General features: G+C 36.0%; 1 long non-coding RNA gene and 1 other non-coding gene across 2 annotated transcripts; one reads left to right on the forward strand and one right to left on the reverse strand.

Annotated features, from left to right (window-relative positions):
- Positions 1-13,645: 13,645 nt before the first annotated feature.
- LOC126823644 (uncharacterized) lies at positions 13,646-19,398 on the reverse strand. Its single transcript, XR_008788629.1, has 5 exons — positions 19,291-19,398; positions 16,434-16,506; positions 15,349-15,495; positions 14,214-14,438; positions 13,646-13,770 (listed from the first exon to the last, which is right to left on the reverse strand). It is a non-coding gene; the product is annotated as an uncharacterized LOC126823644 (transcript).
- LOC126823645 (uncharacterized) lies at positions 18,893-25,645 on the forward strand. The gene is made up of 2 exons (XR_007681240.2): positions 18,893-19,032; positions 23,960-25,645. It is a non-coding gene; the product is annotated as an uncharacterized LOC126823645 (long non-coding RNA).
- The last annotated feature ends 1,320 nt before the right edge of the window (positions 25,646-26,965 follow it).

The following is a 26,965-nucleotide window of genomic DNA, read 5'->3' on the forward strand; positions in this document are numbered from 1 at the left end:
TTTGCCAGAGTTGGTAACACAACGCCCCAATCTTTACTTAAAATGCTTCACAATATTTTCATAAAATTGTTAATAATCAGTATTGCACGAGAAGAGTATTCCTTTAGCTATTTATTTTGCAACACGTCAAAATCTATGGCAATTATACATGTACAGGTGTTACTTACCAAGATCAAAATCGGGAGTAGGAATGTCCATATCTGGAATAATAAATACAATAATTTAGTATACGTATTCTTATATCGCAAATATAGTAGCGATGACTAGAGTCCGAGTAAAGTTTGAAGGCATCGTTATAGTATTTTATTGATATTTGTTTCGAGATCTACATCATCGTAAGTGTTGGGTCCAGAATATATTCAAAGGGCGTGGTGACAGAATCTCCAATTACGTCATTCGTTCATTTTTTCTTATCCACTGTTAGTTATTGGAGCTAAATCTCTTACTCAATATTATCCATAATATTCGAAATTCAATATTTGTAATGAACAAGGAAAACATTTCCACAAAACAAGGCGATAGTAATTAATAATGGCTGATTCACCAGCGGGAAAAATAATATTTAAAGCGAAGTGTATAGAATGGACTATGCAGGCTCAAATGACTGCCTTTCAATGTGGAATGTTCACATATTTCACCAAGCAAAAGTGATTATAAATTAAAAAGATTCCAAAGAATAGAGCTATACGCCCTTTAAGAAAGTAAAGAATTGTTATGTCATAACGATTTTGTATCCGTTAAAATGTGTACTCACCATAGATAGGATAAGCACATGCACTGCTAATTATGGTTGCAATTAGAGCATAGATAGAAATAGTATTCATCTTGAATTAAAATTGTTAAATGTTATGATGACACGGAAATCTGAAAATGGAGAACCCTCATTTATAAATCACGATATTTTTGTATATGGCGTAAAAAAGAAATATCATAAGAAATTTTCTCAGAGAATAGACATCAACAGTAGATACGGTTATCTAGTATTCTAAAAACGGTTAGCATAGACTGTCATGTCCACAACACAATCTGATTAAAATACAGATCTATATTTCGTTTCGTTTTATATACTTTCGATGGCCTATACTACGTGAAGATCTGACCGGTTGTAGTGTTAGGTCGCGTCAAAGGTCATACGAGCAGCTGTTGGTCCTATGATGTGAGACATTTGATTAACCTCAAGCCAAAAACTCGCCGTAACAGACCAGTTCATTGGTTAATTCTTCACATCATCCAGAACGCGGGTTATATAACCACTCTTCCAGATCCTAGTGCAGTAATGACAAGTAAAACGACGAAATTTTGAACTATAAAAACGAAACGAAATAGGACCTGTGTTTTTAATCAGATTGAATATTAACACATTTTTGTTATTAAAATAACGCGTATTAGTAATACTGTGATCTGGTTTTGTCTGCTTATTTTTAGCTTCAGGCTATTAATACATTGACCAAATGTATTCCAAAATTCAGTAACGTACGGTACGTTTATAGTTAAACTGTAAAACTTACCTTATAATATTGATCTGATGTTACAAAGAGACAAGAACTTGAATGAGGAGGGTGGTATTCAAACGTGTTTTTATAATATGTATCCGATGAACAAATCGTTAATTAATCCATACACCTGTCATGATAATATACATGCTTTCGTAATAACCGAAACCTAAAGTGGGAATCTGACAGATCATTATGCAGTTATATTGTCAGTGTTAAATATTATTATTGAATAGTCATGATTTAGTAGATCGGATGTCATACTAGATCATTATCTTAGACAGGTAACATAATATAAAGGCCAGGATCCCTTATTTGTTGATTTCATTCCCCCATGCGTCCAAATGATTTTTGTTACCCATGTAAACAGATCGGCGTTGTTGTTTATATTGAATGTGTAGGGGATTGTTCGGTTAGTTCTAAACATGAACTCTGTAAATATTCAGAACCCCGTAACGGTTAAGAATTACTGTCCCTGTTGATGAAACAGTTCAGCGTTTTGAAGTGTTTTTCAAATTTGATGGGATTGTTCGTCTTGTGTGACCGGGGTGTGTATTGACTGTCTGACAACGCAGTTTGTAATAAATTAATCTCAGACTAGAATTTACTGGTATCAAACGAAAGGCTTCTATGCGTATCATCCAATTTTGATGGCTAAAGGGTAGACTAACATAATATCTTATAATTAAAATAAACTTATTTCTCCCACTTTTTTTCTAGACTCCTTCAATATATTCCTGGGGGATCACGTGGCTAAGTGGATAAGTGGATAAGACGCTGGCTTGTTAGCCAGGAAGTCGGGTGTTCGATCCCTGCATTGGCCGAGAAAGTTCATCCAGTTTTCCGGCGTGCCCCCACCCCCTCCCCTTGTCAGTGATGCAGGGCGGAGGGCCTGACAAGTACAGTGATCTTTTACGTGCCCGCCATTGTGTACACAGGATCTCGATTTTCCGTCCCATCCGAACGACTACACAGCTGTCCTTGTCAGGCCTTCCATCCTGCATCACTGACAAGCGGAAACCACGCCGGAAAATCTGAATGAACTTTCTCTCCTGGGATCGAACACCCGACCTCCAGGCTAGCGAGCCAAGCGTCTTACCCACTTAGCCACGTGATCCCTTAAAGAGAATAGAAGCATCGGTGGAGAGCCCACACAGCCGAATAATCATATGCCAAAATTTCGGCTACCGTAAATGCGGGTGGACGATCAAATTGATTTTTCTCACTCCAGTTAATTGTCGAGAAGATAAAATGACTGAATTAGTATTACTTTATTTATCTAACACATACAAACACGGTGGTGTAAAATCAACAGAAACACTCCATTATTTGTATATGCCCATAATTTAAGTTAGAATTGATGGAATTGAAATATTTCTTGAAAGAAATATTTTATGAGAAATAGAGTAATAGCCGTAAATTATATACTGAAAGAGCATATAAAATAATTTATATAATTAAAGATCACACACAAGTGAAATATGCTTAAAGGCAGAGTGATTAGAAACATTACACGCCAGTTCCACACACATATTCTGATTTAAATTAAACACTTTGTAATTACATTAATACCAGAGGAGATAGTGGCGTGACCTCAAAAGCAATACACATCTCGTCGGTCAATGTGCATCTGAACACGTGTCCCATGTTCATTCAATAAACTGATTCCCAAAGGGAAGGAAATAAAATGGGCAACAGTATGCTTTCATGGAAATTTTGCCCGGAGAGCAGCGCTACTGCCGACTCTTATTTCAAATTCTTAATTTTTTATTTCTACTTCAAAAATGTTGAAGTCGTTACAATTTGCCGAATTATCGATATATGTTAGAGCCGTCATTCCTACCTAGAATTTCATACCTGTTTTGACGACGTAGCCTAGCAGCTTGTGTTTTTATTAAGCTATTCCAACATTTTCCTCCGTGACTCCGCAAATCATGTCATTGATAACTTAATTGATTTATTTCATTACGCGTTATCACCGGCTAGTTTGTTTTAGAACAGGTGAATGACGCGTTTTGTCAACAACGCATACTGCATTGCAAAAGATGACCAAGACAAGGAATGAATCTGATAGTGATAAATCACAAACAGGACATTTATAGATATATGACGCAACCAAACTAGCAAGTTAGTTAGGGGGATTTAAAACAGTAATTCAACATGCTGCTGGATGAGACTCATTTTAATTGGAGAGAGAGAGAAATGGGGGTTAACGTCCACTCGACACAAACTAGGTCATTTCGGGACTAACATATGGTTTAATTTTATTTCAATAATTCGCTTGCGCGTAGGGGTCTTTAGCAGTGGGAGGAAACCGGAGGACCAAAGAAAACCCACGAGGTTGGACAGGCGACCCTACTCCTTGTCACGTACAACCGGGGATTCGAAACCACGCCAGTCGACTCAATGACAGACTTTATGATACAGCGCGCGCACGCTAACCATTACGCTAACCATTCAGCCATCCAACCCCCCATCATTTTAATTGGTGCACAAAGAAGTAAGCTTTATCAGCAAAGACGAACCGACGAAATACCCCGCCACCAACAGTATCTGATATTGTCTATTCATGATACCTGGAGTGATGCTGAACATTTTGTGATGTGTTTCATGAGTTCATTTCTGGGTTGATCTGGCATAACTTGTTCGGGGAGGAATGGGTATAACTCTTGTTATATGGGGTTGTGATCATTTTGTAATGGATTTCGTCGAGTTCTTTTTTGATCCGATTGAGCGTACATTTTTGTACATTTGTCTGACGGAACCCGATCATTCTAATTTGGAACCTGCGGGAATTGGGTGGCCGAATTGTTAACGCGTGCGCGTTGTATCTTAAAGTCTGCCATTCAGTCTTATGGTCGCCTGTCCATCCATGTGGGTTTTCTCCGGGTCATCTGGTTTCCTCGAACTGCCAAAGACCCGTACGCGCAAGTAAATTATTGAAATAAAATATAACCATGTGTTAGGCCCGAAATGACCGTTAAACCACATTTCTCTCTACCTCTCTCTTGGAACATGAAGGACATTTTCAGACTTTTCGACATATTCCCAATTACCATGGCCACACCCACCAACGGGTTCATACCACACGTTTATATTAACATATGTCTGAATTTAAAAAAAATACATACAAAATCAATGACGATTATTATTTTAATACAGAAAAAAGGAAAGCGGATAGATACGTGAATAGAAGATATGTCCAAGGGTATGTTAAACGGTTCGTTTCCTAATTTTTCGGCATTGACCGTTTGCACTTTGTGGGAATCAAACTCAAAGACATCGCATGAAACATACAATGGAAAACTGCTAGCACGTATATAGCATTGGTTACCTTAGTTGTGATAGCCCGGGACATATTAACGGAGTTCTGTGATAAGCCAATTAATTATAAACTAAAAACATACTTATGGAAAACAGCTACTGATTTATTTAGGCGACGTTTCGAAGAGTATTCTCTCAACGTTTTCAAGCTAATACAATATAACAAAATTTGAAGCACCATATATAGACAAAATTACAATAACAAGGTTGAAGCCATACAAGACCTACCAAACGATGTATAAATGTTATCATATGATGTCATAGATCTCTTCACCAATATCCCCCGTGACGAATCCCTAGCAGAACTACGGCACAGACTTGAGTCCTTGGAGAACCCGATGGATACCAACCTTAGTACTGAAGATATAATCATGCTTACCAAATGTTGTATAGATTCTACCTACTTTTCCTGGGGAGGAGACTACTATGAACAGATACGCGGACTACCGATGGGAAGCCCCTTGTCAACTATTCTTAGTGAGATCTACATGACAAGTTTTGAGAAGAGTGCCCTATCAACCTCAGCAGTCCAATCCACAACATGGCTTCGTAGGGTTGAGGTTAGGTTCGTCATACTCCATCAGAACGCAGATCCTAACCTCCTCCTTCATCACCTCAATAGCCAAAACAACAAAATTAAATTTACCATAGAAAAAGAAAAGAACCAATGCCTCCCGTTTTTAGATGTCCTAGTTAAGAAATCTGATCATAAACTCACCACCAGCGTGTATAGAAAACCCACCCATACTGACCAATACATTAACTTTAAGTCTAACCATCCCCACAGTGTAAAGACAGCTACCATAGCCGCACTAGCGCGCCGTGCCATGAACAACTGCAGCAAAGATTCCCTTAAAACAGAACTTGACCACATTGAAGAAGTCCTGACCAAATACAACAGCTATCCAAACCAATTAGTGTAGAAAACCATCAAGACTACCACTATAACAGTGCCACAGAAACCACTAAACCAAAACCTGACAAACCACCAGTAAGAATCACCATACCATTTCAAGGGAAGTTATCTTATCACCTTAGGAGACTCAGCCCAACAGGAATCCAAGTCACATTCTCTAAAGGACGAACCCTACAAGACATCCTAAAGGCAAATGGTGAGCTTTCTCCGAACAAACCACCACCTCCAAAGGACTGTGTTTATGAACTTGCCTGTTCCTGTAATAGTAAATACATAGGAGAAACTAGACAGCCCCTGGACAAAAGAATGAGTCAACATAAGTCCAAATCCTCTACTACTAACTCAGCTGTAGCCCAACATCTCCGATCTAACCAAGGACATAGAATAGAGTCATACAAAACCCTGACAGTTAATCTCCCCGTAGAAAAGACACGCAAACTAATTGAGGCGATACATATCAGATGAAGCACACCAGATCTTAACCGCGACATGGGATATCTTTGTCGAGTGCGTACGATGAAATAATTAAATATCCAATATTTTTTTCCTAATTACTGCACACGTGTAATATTACTTTGTCATTTTTATTTTATTTTATTTCAATTTATTTAATATATGTGCAGTTTAATCAGTTGCCTATACCAGCCCAACCTTTGGAATCACTCTGTTATTAACACTGCAATTATTATCTGGCTTTATCAATACATTAGCCCCTATCCGTAATCAGTTGTGCTTTGTTATATTGTATTAGCTTGATAAACGTTGAGAGAATATAGGACTAAGGAAATTTCGATAATACACTCGATAAGAATAGCAAAAGACAAAAAAAGAAAAATTACAGTCTTTATACAAGACTTTGGAAAATTGAGAGAAGACAACCCTGGTAAACAATCTCGAAATGGATAAAATTAAAAAACATATAAACGAAATTGAAAATAATGCAAATATGGGTATTTTAATTAGATCAAAAATATACACTTATATAAAATGTTCGAGCAGAAGAACGCCTCTAATAAAGAAATTAAAAAACTTAAAAATGAACGTGGACAAATTAAAACAGAAGAAAGGGATATCATGGAAATAATAACAAAATTCTATACTCTTTTATATACTACACAATCAATACCAAACTAAAAAATCGTAGAATATCTTGATTCCACTATTCTTGATAAACTAGATGACAGTGATCATGATTCAATGATAGGTCCAATAACTGAAAGTGAAATTCTTCCGGCTCTAAAGTCAGCGAGTAACAATAAATCGCCTGGGGTGGATGGTCTCCCAAAAGAATTTTATATTGAATTTTAGGAAGATATTAAAGATGACTTGTCAGAAATTCTAAATAATGTGTACCTTACAAAAGACACTTTCTAATACTCGGAAATCGGCAATCATTTCCATATCATACAAAAATAAAGGGAGTCATGCGGAACTTAAAAACTACAGACCAATAAGCCTTTTGTGTATAGATTACAAACTAATTACTAAAGTTCTCACTAATAAAATTAAACCACTTCTCGATAAAATAATATACCCAACTCAGACTGGAGCTGGGGACAACAAGACAATTAAAGATAATTTAATATCAATTAAGTTTATTCTAGATTATATGAACAATAAAAATATAGGTGGCGCGTTAGTAGCCCATGATCAAAAGAAAGCTTTTGACAGAATAGAAATAAATTATCTACAAATCCTGCTTAAAAAGTTAAATTTTCCTACATATATTCTAAATTGGCTAAATATTTTATATAAAAATATAAACAGCAAGGTTCTTGTAAATGGTGCCTTTACCGACAACATTCCTTTTAATCATTCGATACGCCAAGGAGAATCCCTCTCAATGTTATTATATGCAATAGCAATACACCCGCTTGCATCAAAAATAATACAAAACAAATGCAATTCAGGAATTAAAATACCAAACATGAAAATAGATACAAAATTGTTCCAACATGCAGACGATATCACAACTATTATCACTAACTCAACATAAATCAACCAAACTGTCGAGGAAATCACATCCTTTGGGGGCTATATCTGGATCAAGACTAAACATTAACAAAACTGAACTCTTGAAAATAAACTATTTCAGCAATACAACAGACTTAATACCTAAAGACAGTATTAAAGTTTTAGGAATCTATTTTGGAAAAGATATTAAATACCATAACTGGAAAAAATTAACTGATTCTTTGTTAGGTCAACTGAAGTTTTTTAAAGAACGGTCAAAATATCTGTCTCTTAAAGAAAAAGTAACGGTACTCAATACGTACATTCTTAGTAAAATCTGGTACACCAGTTATATAATCCCACCTGATAAATATTATCAATCTATTATTAATACAATAATTTTTAAATCCATTTGGCCAGATAATATAGAGTTAATTAAACGTCGAACGCTCATCTTAGATTTGGAAAGAGGTGGGTTAAAAATTCTGGACAAAAACTTAAAAATTCAATGTTCTCACCTTAAAATCATCAACCAGTTAATATTAAGACACTCTAAACCTCAACATGCCTGTATAGCTCTAGGGTTGTACTGGTTTGGCATTACATTAAGGAACTATATTCCATACCACCCATCCATATTATATAACATCAATTCACCATCAACTATCTCTGAAATAAAAGATACCTACTTTAATCACTCGACACTCATCAACTGGAAATTAAAAAATGAAACAAAGATGATCTATACAGAACTTTTATTAAAGATAAAACATACACCTAATGTAATTTCCAATAACAAGGGGCTAAATCTTCAAAACGTATTTCATTTCCAACAAAACAAATTTCTACTAAGTAGACAACGAGTTTTTCTGTATTTTATTGTTCATTCTGCACTTAAAACAAAGCCACTTTTACAATCACGTACTTTCTATAGAATTGATATAACTTTTAATTATTGCAAAATTAAAATTAAAGAAGAGACACTTACTCACTTGTTTGAAAACTGTCCGCATTTATATTATTATCGTAAGTTCACTACAACACATATACAAAACATCTCCGATAACAAAACCTTCCAATTACCTAAACCATATTTTAATTTGACATCTTATAATAATCAAACTATACTATTTCTTTTCTATTACTTTTATACTGTGTGTGAAAATAAAGACAAACTTATGGTTTCGGATGACTTAATATTTCAATTTTACCATGATATTACTTCGCAATACTAGATTTTCACAGCCTTTTTTTTTTAAAAATTATTCTACATATGTAAAAACGTTTGAATTTGGTGTACTTTATACTTCCAGATTGTATATTACTGTATTTACTTGTTTAACAAATGTATGTTAGATTTATGTGTTTAAATTGTTATTTATATAAGCTTTTTGCGGAAGTCGTTGTTACTGCCACATTATAATATTTAAGTACAATCGCGATAAGACAACTGATTCCACTCGTCGAACATGTTTCTTCCTCAATGATCAAATATTACTATTGATATAACAATAACATGTACTATGTATATAGTGTTTCAAAATTCCGATATTATAATAAATTATTTTCTATGAAAAAATATTGTATATCATATATCATATAGATAATGTACAGTTGTATATCTGTTTGATTTGTATATAAACATTTTGGCTAAATAGCTATATATAAAAATCTATAAAAAAAATATAAAATGTATTATATGTTTGTCCATGCATATTGTTAATTGTACCTATTATAATTTTTTATACGTCTGAAATATATTTTTGGGGTACCCGACTCCTCTAACCACCTGTACATGCCCCGGCGCGCCCTGAAAGTTCCTTCGCATATTTTTTGTCTGTCGAATATTGCTTTTGGTGTAAACTCCCCATAAATACGTCAAAGGTGCTTTGCGTGGTGTATTCTTATAGGATTTAAATGATGCTTAGTGTGATGATGGATTCAAAAGTTTTTTCGACAATCCAGTATGGCGGAAATGCAAAATGACGACCAATATGACCCCATTTTGTTTTAACTCTATGCTTATATCGTATATATGATTTGTAAAATTAATGTCTTGTTATGGGGTTTTGATGCTGTATAGTCTGAATCTGAACTAAAAGTCTATTTTTGGCCATCCAATATGGCGGAAATTGAGAGAGAGAAATAGGGTTTAACGTCCAATCGACACAGACTAGTTCATTTCGGGGCTCACACATGGTTCAATTTTTTTTCAATCATTCGCTTGCGCGTAGGGGTCTTTATCAGTGAGAGGAAACCGGAGGACCCGGAGAAAACCCACGAGGTCGGACAGGCGACCCTACTCCTTGTCACGTGGCGGAAATTCAAGAGAGTGGACACATACTCTATGCTTATATCGTATATGGCTTGTAATAATGTCTTTTTCGATGCTGCATAGTATGAATCCGAAACCTACAACTTTCGACCATCCAAGATGGTGGACACAGACATGGTCGTCATTTTGTACATAATCTTGTATTTGATTTAATCAGACTTTTCAATGATTATGTACTTACAGCATGGATTAATGATTGGTTGATTGCGAAATAAAAGTGAAACCTTGCATAATAATTCGAGATTTTGAGTGTGTAACGTTATGACTTGTATGCATAAAACGTCGAAGATGAAAAGTGCATTATCACAAAGAGAGACTGTTCGGTGACTAGTTTAATGGTTCATACTTCATTGTTTGTGATAAATGCATTTATTTTAATACAAATTATGATTATATGTGATGAAAATTATTCGTTTGCACAAAGCCTCAATGGGTGTACCAATTATAGCGGCGACCACGCTATGGGGCCATACTGGTCGCCACTCTGAATTTCCACTATATTGGATTTTCGAAAAAAAAGTCCATATCGTCGGTGAAGTGTCAAAAGGGTGTATCTCAGGAAATTAATCAAATACACCTTTTTGCAATTTTAAAATCTCCCAATTAATATGCACATTTCTGTCTAAGCTGTGTATCTCTACGTCAATTAGAACTGTTCTGGGTATCATGTGTCCAAATGTTGTATCTTGATTTGTGGAAATTTTGAAATGCAAGAGGTTCTATTTCTTAATCTTTAGAAATTCTTAGATATACCCTTTTGACACCAAACAAGGCACTCTTGATGTATATGTGGAGGAAATTACGCCAAAAGCCGGCAAAAATAGGGATATGAATTTTCCAGGGACATGCACCTTGGGGGGGGGGGGGGTTAGAGTCTTCGATTCACAAAACTTTTAGAGTTAAATAATCAGCATATTAGGCCTAATGAAGGAAAATTACCTCCCCCCGCCAATACCCCCACACCCCTTCTAATTTAATGCCCACTCCGTGCCATCCAGTAATTCTGGAAACTTGAGACCAGAGAAAATCCAAAAAGTTGGATTGGCGATCTTATTTGTTGTCGCCCTCAGCCGGCCAAAGAACTGGTGGAAGACCTAATATCCCAATGGGGTTGATAACAAGTCCAGCTTTAAAAACTGTCGTTGGTGATGATGGGTTCATTTCTCATGTAATCTGGCCCGTTGTTCCATCATGTAAACACAATTGCACATTTTGGGCTATATTCATCTACATGCGAAAGTTGTAAAGGGTTGGGGTGGCTCGCTAACCTGGGGGTCCCGGGTTTAATCCTGGTGTGACCGAGAAAGTTCCTCGGTGATTTGGGGCGTGATCTCCACTCTGCAGGGCGGAAAATTTGACAAAGAACCATGTCGTTCGGATGGAACAAACAAACAAGGTGAGAGCACGTAAAAGAACCCATGACAGCTGGAATTCGAAATAAGAGTAGGCCGTAGCACCGCTGCCGGGGCAAAATCCGCCTGATGGCACATTGCGAGGTGTATACCAGTTTTCCTTAGCTCAGTTGGTGCAGAAAGTAGGGCGTTAAAGGACAGTGTTGGTGTTCACCAATATTACATAATGTAGTAGAGCTGGTTAAACACATTCCAAATATAACACAGATATATTTGCTACAGTCTATGATGAAAATCAGCTGTGTAGCTATTATCGCTCTCTAATTAGCCAGTAAGAATAACTCATTTTCTTGTTTTTGTGTCACTTTCAGATTGTTTAATTGTTTGTTATGTATCAACCGTAGCAATTGTATTGTGAAATGTGTTTAGCCAGTCTATCACATACCTAACTTTGGTGGACATTAACATCTGTATTAAATCTAGCTATATGGTAAAACAGTTGTGAAATAATTACCCAATGACAAGACACAAAAATAACTTATACCTTTATTCCTACAATATTCATAATCTATATACTAATAAACATAAATTTAAAAAATACATTTAAGTAATTTGTCGACAAACATAACTTGGACATCAACAATAAAATATTTACACTTTATTATCATGCTAAGTTTCGACGAGAATACTCTATTCTTTACCATTAGATGTGGCTAGTCTATTAGTTGTTAATCGGACCTTAATTAATAAGCTAAATTTGTTAATGGGAAGTGCCACATTTCGATTTATAAAGATTACACAGCAATAACTTCAGTTAATTGTGAATCCACAAAATTGTACCTTGTGTCAATATATTCAATTACAAAATGTATATCACAGAAGCTACAACAAATTTAGTTTACCATATTTAGTACCACTTGCAGTGTAATATTAAAATCATGCTGGGCAATCGAAAGGTTTGTTAAACTTCCGTACATTTTAAACCATTGAAACTAGTTGATAGCATTCGGTTCATAATGTGCAATATTTTTTTTGACATAGTTATTAATTTAAATCTGTTGAATCTAAAATTTAGGTACAAGTCAAGTTACATATTCGAATCATTACTGAATTATGAAACAAACATATTCATACATCATTGCTATCAACTTTATTCAAAAAAGTTGAATAACATGTCAAATTATAAAAATAAATTTCCTTTATAAATAAACTTGTATTAATAAGGGGGTGGAATTTGTTCTTGACCAGGAAAATTATTAACACTATTGACACCATTTAAACTGTTTACATTGGCCATACTACTGAGGTTGTTCACTGTGTCCAAGGCTGTAACCCCGTTAACATTATTATTTAAAGTATTGATACCGTTCAAAGTATTTAACCCGTTTGAATTGTTAAAATCGTTCACATTGTTCAAACTATTTACATTGTTCAAACTGTTGACATTGTTCAAACTGTTTACATTGTTCAAACTGTTTACATTGTTAAAATTGTTTAAACTGTCCACCTGTTGGAATTGATCGGGTTGAGGTTGGTCCAGTGTCATAGCCCGGGAATTAATTCTATTAGTATTAGCTCTTGGTCGTCGGCCAAATCTACCTAACATATTACGACGAGCAACCATCTGACCAGCAGCAATAGCTCCACCAACCAAAGGATTCATGTAAGGGTTAATCCCTAAAACGAGAAAGAAGCAGGGTGTAGAATAAGTTTTGCTAATTTTCGAAAGTTTAGAAATTCGCCTCATTACTGCTATACCTTTGGTTTAAATGTGCTAAAACATGATGGACATGTTTAACTTTGTTACGCATAAACGTGTATTAATTCTAACTTCAAAATAAATTCATTGCCCCCCTCCCCCAGTAGACCGAAAGGCATGATTGGGTTGTCTTAGAAATCAACAAATTAATTACCACTCATTAATTAGTCAAAAGTCAATAACCATACTTATTAGAATATAAAAATATAGTCACACTAACTTAACAAATTAATCACTCCGTCTCTGCACAAAAGCATGACTTATTAAAACGTAAACAAATAAACAAATCCAACTTCCAAAGCAAGTTCATCACCTGTTAGTGGCCCGAGGGGTATGGATCAACTTTATTAAAACACACTAAATATATTAATCATATCTTAAAACAATTGCATTACGTCCTAATGGTACAAATGCCACGGCAGATCCAAATGATCAATCTTATTACCACATAAAAAAATATATCAATCTTTAAAATAAGTGTATTATATCCTAATGGTGCAAAGGACATGGTGTGTCCGATTGCTCACCCGTAGGACATACATTATATATTAATCTTGTCTTTAGAACAAATTAATTACCTCCTACTGGTGCAAAGGGCATAGTAGGCCCGAAAGGCATACGGAGGAATCTCTTCTTACCTACAAGGAAAACATTAAACATTGTTAAATAAATACATAGACAAAAGGGACTTTGGAAAGTGAAGTATGAGAGGGTGTAGTTTTACAATAATTATGGACGAACATCCATGGGTGGCAATCACATTATACTCCATAAAAAGTTGATGCATGTGTCGTTTATATCAGTTACTGTGAAATCTCTAGTTGTTGGTGGTGGTGTTTAATGTCCGCTTCCACCTAGTTGATATCGCAGATCGCAGACAATTCTTATTTTTATTATCTTGGCGCACTCTGTGGGAAGAAACCAGAGTATCCGAAGTAAACCCACGTGGTTCAGAAGGCACTCTTATCTCCAAGCCACATACGCTCACACCAGGCAAGGAAACGGCATCCAAGAGGTGGCCCGCCAGCTAGTGGTCACTAGGCCACACTAACCCCCCCCCCCGCGACAAAATTATACTTACGGGACAATAAGACTATGTTTCCTGGATTGGACCGTTGTCGGGTCCCTGCCTTAGAACTCCTGAATCGTTGGTTATTTACTGGTTGGTTACGAAATGTGTTTGATCTTGGTCTTTCAATGATGGTCACTTGCGGTGCCTGTCCTTGGTTGACTGGTCTGTTAGGCGGTTGGTAATAAGGGGAATTAATCATTGGGGGACTTGCGGGGTAGCCGTTTGAAGAGAGTCCTGGAAATGGAAATGGTAAGGATAGTGTTAATTGATAAATAAACACACCGTGTCTTCAAAAGCTTCTAAAGGGGAAAGTTGGGTCTATCATTAAGGTAGCTACGTTTCTAACTCAATTTCATCCAAAGTCCTCGACATTGAAAACACGAATTATTTGTCAATTTAAATCAACATTGGTGTTGTGATCTTACCGGGAAAAGATGGGCCTCTGATATCCAATATTTAAGACAAAATAAACTTTTAACCATTGGTACACGAATCGTGTACAATAATGCGTTTCAGCGCCGTTTGTAAAAAGGGACTCTATGAACATATTCCACACCTCATCTCAAACGGTGACCACATTCTTAAATGTGTTGTTGTTAGTTAGTTGTATTTTACGTCAGCTTTCACCGAGGTGATATCGCAGACAAATGGATAGCATGCGCAATAAATACTATCGGTGTAGACTGGAATAACCAGACGCTAAAGATTGCAATGTATTATATGCGTTGCGACCCACCTGGGTCAATTTCTACGTCCCAAATATTAGCGATTTGGTCCCTTCAACACTATACGCGAATATGTTGGTTAAAGTCCCGGTTGGTCCGTAAATCCATTTTAAAGACCAAAACCAAATTCATATTAGAATAAGTGATATTGAAGGTCACGATATGTGCAAACAAGCTTGTTTAATTCTAAGTAAGTAAGTAGGTAGGTAAGTAAATTATTGCATAAAAACGCCCACGAGGAGCAGCATACAATTACAAAAATGACAATAACACAATACAACAAATATACATGTAACAATTCTAAGAATGCATGAATTGTGTTTGATGATGTGGAAATGCAGGCGCATTAATTTATTTTTTTTTTGATTTAAAATTGATCTTGGTTTACCACCGTTTTTAATAAGTTATAATATGCCTACCTCGGAGCATGTCCATCTGCATTCGGTAGCTCATCAAATCCGCCATATAATCTTGGTGCGTGTCTATCATATCGGCGGTATAAAAAGGCACCACTGGTGCTACAGGCATCAACGGCTGTCGAGATCGGACATGACCACCAGTCATAACTGTAAGATAATTGATATAAATATTCAATAGTTTGGAATGGAAATAATAGTCAATTTACACATTAGGACTGAACAACGAAGGGAGATAACTCCACAATTAAAGGTCCCGGTTGACGTTCATTATTAATAATTCAGGTCTACATCAATTTACTCTGTGTACAAGAAACCATCGATTCCTTGTAATTGCAACGGAATAAATGCTTGTGTCGAATATCTAATCCATCAAATACAAGTTTTAAAATAGTAATTAAGATTTTAGCATGCGGTGTCCCCCTAGTATCATTATCAACTCCCGTGAAAAGGTATCCAATTTAGCGTTAATTATACAAATATTAAAAATATCTGTCAATATGTGATAGGACCTTGTCTGTTGATCTCTGCCACTATAATTATTTTGAAACAGAATATTATAAGTTATAAATCTACCCTTTATGTATTCAAAATAATAATGAGTCGATATATTTGTACATATTACATGTATCTATGAATCTAGTGAGAAAGAGAAAATGATGTGTTTTAACGTCTATTCGACACAAACTTGTTCATTTCTGGACTAACATATAGTTCAATTTTATTTCAATAATTCACTTTTGCGTAGGGTTCTTTAGCAGTTGGTGGGGGGGGGGGGTCCACGAGATAGTACAAGCGACATTAATCTAACATCTTATATCGATATTGTCCAATACTGGCATTGATGAAGTTGAAATAGTTGACTTGGGACATGGAACTTAATTATATGGGCCGTATTATATTATAATGCCTGTTTCCCCATTCTAGAACACCGGATACTACGTCTCATTTACTTTTAAAGATTAAAAGTGACCTTGGTCAATTGTAATATATTTTATTGCCTGGTGGGTCGAGATTATCAAATAATTGATTTTAATATGTATATATCCAAATAATAAAAGATAATAGAAATTAAAGGAAAATCTCACCTTGTGAAGTCACTTGTGATGTGATAGTTAAAACTGCCAAGCAGCATGATAGTGCCAGGTTACAGGTCTTCATCTGAGAAATAAGAAATACGATAAACTAACCCAGTCTGAACAAACAAGTCTGAAACAAAGACTGACTAGGAACGTTGTGTCATCTGATTCTATGATATATTTCTTTGATTTATTTAATTCGTTTTTTAAAGAATTGTACGAACTCAATGAATGTCAATCACAGCAGTAGAGTAATTACCCTTCTCAAATACAATAATTAACCTGTAGTATGTCCAACTTTTCTTTTACATAGAAGGTCGAATGTGGGTGAATAGAATCCCAAATTTCAATGTATAAATTTATGTTCTGCAATTCGAACTAAATCACAACCCGGATATTAGGCGAATAATAAAATTATCATCATTTAAACAGCCGAATAGTATTCGAATAGCTGCTATGGAAATTCGAGGAACCAGAACTTCAAATAAATATGGATTATTTCTCAAGTATCTTTAATACCATTACCACAAACATTTTAAGACATTATAAAAAAAAATTATTTAGGAAGTGTAACATGAATACAATATCTGGTTTCAAGCTGATTCAACCGGTCCAACCAATCACCGACATGAACTTACAAGAACGTGTTTTGTCAATAGCGCCCAAGATGTTGTAAAAAGCGACCGAAATACGTAATATCCAAAACTAATATGATTTCATAAAAAAAAATATGACCTACAAGGAACGATATGCATATTCTAAACTTCATATCCAAAATTTAAATGATTTCGTAAACAACTAAAATTGACTGATTCAAGAATCTTAGCTGCATGCATTGTAAGTATCTTGCTCATAGGTGAAAAAAAGGTGGTTTGTTGAGACGTGGATGAATCCATATATTTTGTTAAATTTCGCCAATCAAACCGATTTTTGCTATAGGACTTACATGATATCTATCTATCAAACCCTTATCCTGTGTAAGCTATAGTTCCTGCATATACGTATTACGCCGTTTTTCCAAATTGTAATTATCAACAATCATTTCATTTTGTGTATGATGAGCAGGAATATGCATATCTATGACACATCATTCAATGTTGGTCAATCTCTTGTAGCTATGGGCGCTATTGACAAAAATGCCCCTCTTTTTTGTTCTTGCCGGTGATTAGTAGAGCCAATTAAAACTGATTAAAACGCCTTGTGAGCTATAACTTGGCTATATTAACTACGTCGGGAAATTGATGCCCCATCGATTTCCGGACACGATGATGTAGGTGCTGGAAACTTACAGAACCCTTGAACCAACTGCTGATAATAATGCAACTTCAGAGCAGGTGGATATCCTTAATGAAGTGCTGCTACTACTGAAAAAGTTATTCCTATTAAAAACTAGCTAAGATAGATAAAATTTAATTTTTGCCGATTATTCGAATATCAGACTAGTATTCGGATACATGAGTTCTGCGATCGAATATTCGAATACTCGGTCGGGGAGAATACTAGTATAAATATTTTGCGAAACCTTACTAACCATGATATGTATATTCCAAAAGTGGAAATATCCGATATTTTTAAAATTGTGTTCCTCTTACCGTGGTATGCTGATGTGCTTGGAGTTTCGACAAAGATACAACTGCAAATGAAATCGTTGCTCGGCTTTATATAGCCAAAAATGTACACACGCATACATAATATTGCTATATTTATTACATATAAATTATAAGACGGTAAGATGAATGGTATTAGGACGAACCTTATACCTGACATGTTCACTCAAACAAGGGGGGAATACGTTTATTACATCATAGTAACAAAGGATACCATGATTGATAATGTCGTTAGTGACGGTGGACATCATTAAAACAAGAGCTTCTTGTTATTTATAAATACTCACTTTATTATTGGAATTGCGTTGTCTAATTTAGCTGTCACTTTTAATATAAAGCGCCTTTGGCTACCTGTATCTTACATAACACAGTGAGTGCAGAAGAAGAATCTCAAATATTTCTCTGAATACAACACTGAACTTATTTCAATAATAATCTTGTTAGTTATGTAAACTTCACAGTTAATAATAATACATTTAAAATTAATTAGTAATGTAGAACAAAACCAGTGATTTATTTTGGTCTGGAATGGACGAAGGGGGTTTTAATTAACATTTTCTGCCATATTTTGGTAAATATTTATGATTTAGAGGCGGAAAGATCACAAGATTTAACAGGTTGGTTACAGTGATATGTACATGTTTTAGTATGCTACTTTCAGTTTATGTATCCCAAAATTCTGGTGATCAAATTCGTACAAAATTTGGTGCAAAGACATGACCATTTGTTTTTCTGTCTGTAGTGAAAAGCATTCAGACCAACGAAAATTTTGGGAAAAGATGGACTCCGGAAAAGAGACAATATTGACACTGAAGTCAATGGGAGAAATTAATAGTGGTCTGATCATGATAGAGTTATCGACCTTTGTTTACTGTTTTGTTTCTATTATTGGCCAACGTGAAAGGCAGGGATAGATACGTGCAATTTCGCAACCATTTGAGCTTGGCATCGTTAATCATAGAATACTGAATAAGCTTTCTGATAAACATAATAGAATCAAGGTAGGCTTTCCAATATCCTCGACATTCAATTTGTATAAATATAAATGTCCGCCATTGTGATTTGTAGCAACATATTATGAAAATGAATGTGTTCGTACGTCACACGATTAACATCACGCTAATTGGGTGAATGTACCAGTTATCGACCTTCTACCATCTCATGTTGAACTCATATTTCTACAAGCTATATATGGAGACTTGAATGTGAGGTTGTCAGTAATTGGCTGCTAACATATATAATTTATATTAAATTCTTACCCAGCCCCATTCTTACACTCGATCTTATTCCGTAGTATTTAATGTTAGCGGGGTATTTTGCGATTGATCGGTGGCCATTTCGTTGGTTATCAACATCCCTGGTCGATATCACTTAGTTGAATATTTAGATCATTAAAACAATAACATTGTTCATAATCAGTATACTTTATATATCTAATATAGTCATATCTAGGAAACTGTTTGCTACGATGATATTTTAGTAAGGTAAAAACAACGCCCATTCTAATTATCGTCTATGAATCCTATAGGACTACAGAGGCGGATTTAAGCGCCCCCCTAATTTTCGACAGTGCCCTTTTTTACTGCTGAAAGTGCCCTTTCTCAGACCCAAATATGTCCGTTCCCAACCCGTTGCAGGGATCCCAAATGACTCAAACCATCGATTCAAACACACCAGTCTGGTCTAATTAATGCTTTCACTTTCAAACGAATTCTTGTTGTTTAGCTGACGGTGCCCTAATCCTATAGAGTGTCTATAGACAGACATCTTGTGGAATCGACGGCGTATACACTCATGCCCATCACCGACGCACATGAATCAACTTGATATATGAAATGAAATGAAATGGAGTTTAACGTCCTACTGTTCTGCTCCTAACCTGGGCTAATGAAGACGGGCATACGCCATACAGTGTGCTATGAGGGAAATTTTGCCCGGACAGCGGCACTACGGCCTACTCTTATATCGAATTCCAACTGCCAAGGGATCTTTTACGTGCACGCCAATGTGTACACGGGACCTCGGTTTTCGTCCCATCCGAACGACTAGACAGCTTTCCTTGTCAGCCCCTCCGTACTGCATCACTGACAAGGGAGAACCACGCCGGAAAATCTGGATGAACTTTCTCGGCTAATGCAGGGATCGAACACCCGACCTCCAGGCTAGCGAGCTAGCGTCTTACCCACTTAGCCACGTGATCCCCCAACTTGATATAGCATTGTTTCATGTGTGGACAGTACAAAGTACAAGTTACAGGGCTTAAATAGTGAAGTGGCTAGGGAATAGATTCGTCTTTTTCCCCATCATAATGCCTCGCTCGCCTTGACAATTTTCGAGTCGCATGTTCAACTGGCTTTTTTGCTCGATTCTAAGGCTATTTTTCAACGATTTCCGAACGTTTACTTAGACGAAAATATCAGCCAAATAGCTCTTGGAATGGCTACAGATGCAAGATAATGACGGATAATTTTCTTGGGGACCCCCCCCCCCCCCAAAAAAAAAAATCCCCTCTCAGCGGCGTGCCCCGTCTCCGCGGTCAGTGCCCCCATTTTGCGGCGCCCCCCCCCCTTTTCAAAATTCCTAGATCCGCCCCTGGGACTATATTATTAATGAGTATATTGTTATATAGACGGAACCGTATGTATTCGATATTTTTCATCTTTTCTTAAGATAGTCTAACAAAATTTAATTTACAGTTCACACGTTTAATTAGATCAACAATAGTAAGCTTAATTTCAATAAGTAAGTTAGGCCTAACTATAGATTCAGTGAAACCTCGTTTGTCGTAATGTCACATGAGAAAAATAACCAAAATTAATTTGTTTCATATGTGGTTTTATTTTGCTAGGTTGTAGCTCAACTTGTCGCCGAAGTGAAAACATTACACGAGTTGTTGTCGACAAAGCGATAACTTGAGTGATCATATCAAACATATATCCGCGGCCATCGCCGACGGAAAATCGCTAGCGACCGGGTGCACACTAGTAATTTTTTAGATTTTTCATCGTCGGCGACCGAAATCGCCAAAGTTGTCGCATAGTGTGCGCCAGCCTTTAAACGTATCTACTATTTTGATTAATGTTACATGCACTTTTTACACAATAAAATTTTATTTTAAATACTGTTTATATTACAACTGCCGTATAGGATTGTATCAATAAAACCAAATGCTTAAATTAAATGTATTTAAGTGATCCCTTTAGCTATCAATGTAAGTTAAGCAAATGATAAGTATTTTAAAAATCGTCTGCTGTCGACAGGTGTGCAGGTCCTGTAATATTACCTATTTTCACTCTTACCGAAAATACAATGCATTTTCTGGGCTTCGGTTTTCTTTCCGTTTGATTTTATTCCGTTGCAAAATGAATAAGATGTATAGGTAGGAGGAAGAATCCATGTAGAAGAAATGCGCCGTCAGCACGCGGTTTCGTGTTAATCTATCCTCAGTATGCCGGGGGGGGGGGGCATGTATTCCAGTTATCTGTTATTGATAATTGTGATATGTTATCGACCAATCCCATAAATCCTTAATTGAAAAGAAAGTTGACAAAGGGAACTAACTCTCATCGGGTAAAACAAGCAAAACACAAAGACTCACCTTTTAAAGAGACTAAGTTATGATATAGCCAGAAGGTAGCCTAATTTTACTCAAGCAAAAACAAGAGAAGGCCAAATTACACTAAATGCGTATTTATTAACAACAAGTAACAATATAACAAAAGTAAAACATACATGTTATACATATTTGAAATCAGCGAAACATACTACATATTTTGATAGCATAAAAAATATAAATGAATTAAAAATATATACATTATTCATATAAATCATTCAGTAAATGGACATGAATGGGTTTTTTTATCCTTATAAAAACGAACGCGAAACGATGGCCGTTCCATTAGTAAGACTGGGTTATAAACGGTTTCTTGATTGGTTCGTAGACTCAAGCTACAATCAAGGCCAGGGTAGATAATTTGAAATCATGGAAACCCTATGGATTAGCCCAGGGTATAGTGGAGTGGAACGGAATGAGACCACTTGGGATACCGAGGGTGATGTTAATCGAGTGGAAAGTGGAGATCACGTGGCTCGCGGAAAACCTCGCCTTTAAGTATTAGCCGACAAATCTATAAAAAGCAATATTTATTTAAATATTAAAGCCAGAGTTTAAAAAAGCAACATTTATTTGAATAATATTATAGCCACGGTGTGACCATGGTTTGGCTAAAATTGGCCTACACCATCATGGGGTGTTCCCGGAATGCCGGCAGACAATGATATCATATTTTGCCGCTAGTCCAGAGTTAATCTGAGAAGAATGGTGTTATAAACTATAGTCCATTTCTCATTTAAAGCAGAAACTGCATCGATTGTAACAAATAAAGGTTTTATTAAATTATAATAATTGTACACACACAAACAAATGCGTTATCAATATATAGGATAAAATACAATAATTTACACATTATAACATTCTACAGCCCAACTAAATAGGATATTTTTATTATTTGTTCCATCCTGATCAACACTTAAAGTCACATTTAATTTTCAAATGGTCAATTCTTGAATCAAGCTGTCGACATTTTTTTACTTTGTTCTTGTTTCATAAAGCTAGTGAAATGGAGATGAAGCGAATGTTAACCTAAGCGTTTGCCATTTTGAAATAAATATTATTTCTACACAGACCATCCATTTATATATATATTAATATGGTGAATTGAAGGCATAAACTGTGTTCAGACTGTCAATAATTATTAAGCTTTATTTAATAAGGATCAAGCCCATTAACGCTGAACAGTCTTCGCTATAGGTTTATGATAATGATTGGGAACAAACCACAATTATGCGCCAACTTCGTCTCCTGGTCCCTTTAAAGGTCATTACACAACGTTGTTTTAGATGCGTATCTGTCGTTTTGGGGTATTCATAAGGTATTGTTAATTGAAATAATCATATTTTTGCTCACGAAAGTCGATCGGGTAGATAAACTCTGATCATCGGGCTTTGGATTAAACAGTTTTGGATTAAACAATACTTTACGAGAGACAAAATCTAAACTTAAGCTGACATTCACATTAACGCCCGATATGCCAGCATAAAGGCTATACAGTTTAAGACAATTATATGATTCAGAAATCGACCAACATATATACCATTTACTTATCCAATCTCGACCTCTTTCATTGTTATTCCTCCTGATCTGTATGCAGGTGGTTATTAAAATCCAAACACATTTATGTATCGTTCGCAAAGAAACACTTGGGTACATTTCGAATTAAAAATTAATCTTTGTGTATATTCACTTTTGAAAAATTATAACAAAACAAATTAAATATAGAAACCAATTTAGTTTAACGGATATTATAAACCGTGCTAGGCATAATTTTGTTTTGAACTTAATTCGACTGAAATATTGGCAGTTCGCTTATCCATATAATGGACACATCATGCATAGCGCTTACTGTCGAGGTTGAGCAAACGAATTGAAATGAAACGAAATTGGGATTAACACCCTACTGTAATGCACCAACTATGGATGAGATTGAGCAATTAGTTATAAATTATGGGGCGGGGTAGAGATCGCTCGAGGGTACTGAATTGACCCACGCTCGTAGGTTCACCAGGGCGTTAAGCCACAGCTTTGGTTCTTGAAATACAAACTATTGCTAAGTAGTAATATGGGTTGTGCTTGTGGTAGTTATCCGGAAGATAAGATAACTCTTCTAGTTTACTTTAGGACTACACATGCTAACCGATTATGTGTACTTTTGTATTGTAAAAGCTATAATCTTCACCGAGGTTTGTGAAAGTATACTGTCCATTGTTTCATAATAAATTAATATTCCCATAGAAACCAATTCTTAACAAAATCATCAAACACTCCGTTGTCCGGAAACGTTAAAAATAACTTTAATGTTTCTATTTCAGGGGAATATATACAAGGAAATAAAATAAAACATTAAAGTTTGAGCAAGATGGAAGATAATTTCGTTTGTGCTATATGTTTGGAAATAGCAGATGCTGCTGTAGAAACTAGCTGCTGTCACCACATATTTTGTGAATCTTGCTTGGATAGATTACAAAATAACGCGTGTCCAACATGCCGTGCTCGTTATACCGCCACACCGTCTCCATTAGCTCGAAGAATCATAGGAGGTTTGGAAATCGGATGTGTCTATAATTGCGGAATAAAACTAACGAGATCAGAGAAAAAGAGTCATGAACTGACGTGCCCAAAGAAAGTCTTTAGTTGTTCAGCTAAAGCTTGTGGATTTCAAGGAACACGAGATGACTTTTTGAACCACTTAAATACAGAGCATACCGATGCGTTATTAAAAGGATCATCGAAATTGTTTGAAGAGGAAGTCCCTATCGATGCGTCTAATCCCTATATTAATAATGATCGCATCAAGACACTGTATGAACCTGGGCATCCCGTTCGTCTCGGTGAAACTGGGAAGTACTATTGTATGCGGCAATTGGATGGGCATTGTTCTTGTTGTAACGGTTATTGTGGACCAACCAATGGATGTAATTGCTCCAGCTGTATGAAGAAAGATGTTAACGTGCGGATACTTCCACGGGGATGGTTGGTTAATCGAGACGGCGCATCATGTCGAAAAGGAATAACTGGAAAGTATTATTGTGGTCGCCGTGTTATGACGGATGACAGACGTACCGATGGTTATTGTGGACCAACCAATGGTAATAACTGTAGAGCTTGTCGTATCATAGATAAAAAGAGCACAACAAGGTATGCAAATGTCTGGTCTTAGAAGAAACATAGACATTTTAAAATAAAATTGATTTGACGTGAATTAACTCATTTTTTGGAAAACAATTAATAATACATGTATGTTATGTATAATTTATGCATGGATGGTGCTTCAATGGAAAAAAATCATTTTGAAATCCATTAAAAGTCTCTATAAATTAAGGTATAAAATGGTATACGACAAAGTGTGTTATTTCTTTAACCGCCCTTATGATCCATCAACAACCTTTCTCTTTTGTGATAAGGTTCTCTACGATATTTTTACATAAATATGGTTAAAATGCTCATTTTATACCATTTGATGTGTGTTTTGTTTAAAGAATTGTGTGTAGAGAAACTGAACTTTGAATACGTTACTTTAGTGTTATACCACACTCGTTATTGGTATTTCAGTTAACAATAACTCGTTATAACAATAACTCGTTATAAGTATATACGCTATGTCAGTATCCTGACCGCGGACTCCCTCTGTCCGCTAGAGTGTTGTCTATAGTTTGACTGTTGTATAGGATAATCTGTTAGACAGTGGCGTGGCTAGAGATGGCGAAGCCCGGGGGGTCCTTAAGATGGCCACCCCCACGAAAACTAAATATAATTCTGCTAAAAGGGCCTACAGTACAGGAGTAAAAAACATTTTCAATGAAGTAGACAGCCCCCAACACCACTCACTCTAGCCACGTTACTGCCGTTAATATTATATTATAGAAGATTTATCGTTTGAATTTTTATAAAACTATAATCTCTGTTTTTTATTGTTGATTATAATTATGTACGTGTATACTGAAAAATAGTGTAGACTGATTTGAATTTAATTAGAATGCTACGTGTTTGTAATTTAATATTTTATTACCTGTTTTGCTCTAACTGTGTTAACTTAATGGAGTTATGCTAAACTGATAGTTCGGGTGGGGATGGGGGTGGCCGCATGGTTAGCACGTGCGCGCTGTACCATAAGGTCTGTCAATTAAGTCAACGGGCGTGGTTTCGATTCCCCGGTTGTATGTGACAAGGGGTAGGGTCGCCTGTCTAACCTCGTGGGTTTTCTTCAGGTCCTCCGGTTTTCTCCCACTGCTAAAGACCCCTACGCGCAAGCGAATTATTGAAATAAATTTGAACCATGCGTTAGTACTGAAATGACCTAGTTTGTGTTGGGTGGACGTTAAACCCCATTTCTCTGTCTCTCTCTAAATGATAGTTGATTGTTGTCGGTCATTTTATATGGTTGGCTTTGAGCTACATCTTGGAGCACCAAAAAGATAATATATATACTAGTTAACAAAATGTTATCCTGTTTTGTTTGGGGGGTTGGGTGCCTTGTGGCTAGATCATGAAATCTTTAATTGTGGCCATGTCCAGTGTCATACGAAACTATAACGTTATCTGTCTACGAATAGACCCAATTATATCATCATTAATTTCCCCATTAACTCGTCTCTTCAACCAGTTCTAACTTTCCAAAATATTTTGGTTGGGTTGATCTTTTTCTACCACAGTAACTGCTTGCTCAAAAGTATGTATAAGGTTAGATCTTTTTGATAAGGCCAACTTCAAATCTGGTCAAAGGTAACGAAATATAAACAGGCCTAGCACTAATCCCAACCTTATACCTAACCCTGGACCTAGCCCTAATGCTTACCTTAAACCTACACTCAATTTCGGCAACAATCACGTGCCCTAACCTTATTTACATCCCAGCGACCTTGACGAAAATTGAGCTGGCCTTAACAAATATATTTAGCCCATGTATAAGGTTCACCATGGACATCTTAAGATACACAAACTGGAAGTACCATACAGGGTAATTATCCGCCCTACATTTCAATATAACCAAATTATTACGAACTGTTATCTTTCCGCCCCAAAGTAATGAAATTTCTCCAAAACTTGACAGAAAATGTACAATCAAACCCCTTTTTGATTCTACACCAAAAAGTCAACGAAAATCGCCATGCAAAATCGGTGCAGGTTGGCGGTGGGGGTAGAAAGACGAGCAGAAGTAGGCATTTATAGGTGTCCTATCACGAAGCTAGTTGACCGATATTTTAATTTCTACATTGGGAAGTACCTATACAGCTTCCATTTTCACATAAATCGAAAAATGTTTATTTTTGTATTTGTGCGTGTGGAAGATATGTAAAACAGATTAGAACTGCATAATA

Source organism: Patella vulgata, chromosome 6 (genome assembly GCF_932274485.2).
Source record: "Patella vulgata chromosome 6, xgPatVulg1.2, whole genome shotgun sequence".
Lineage (NCBI taxonomy): Eukaryota > Metazoa > Mollusca > Gastropoda > Patellidae > Patella > Patella vulgata.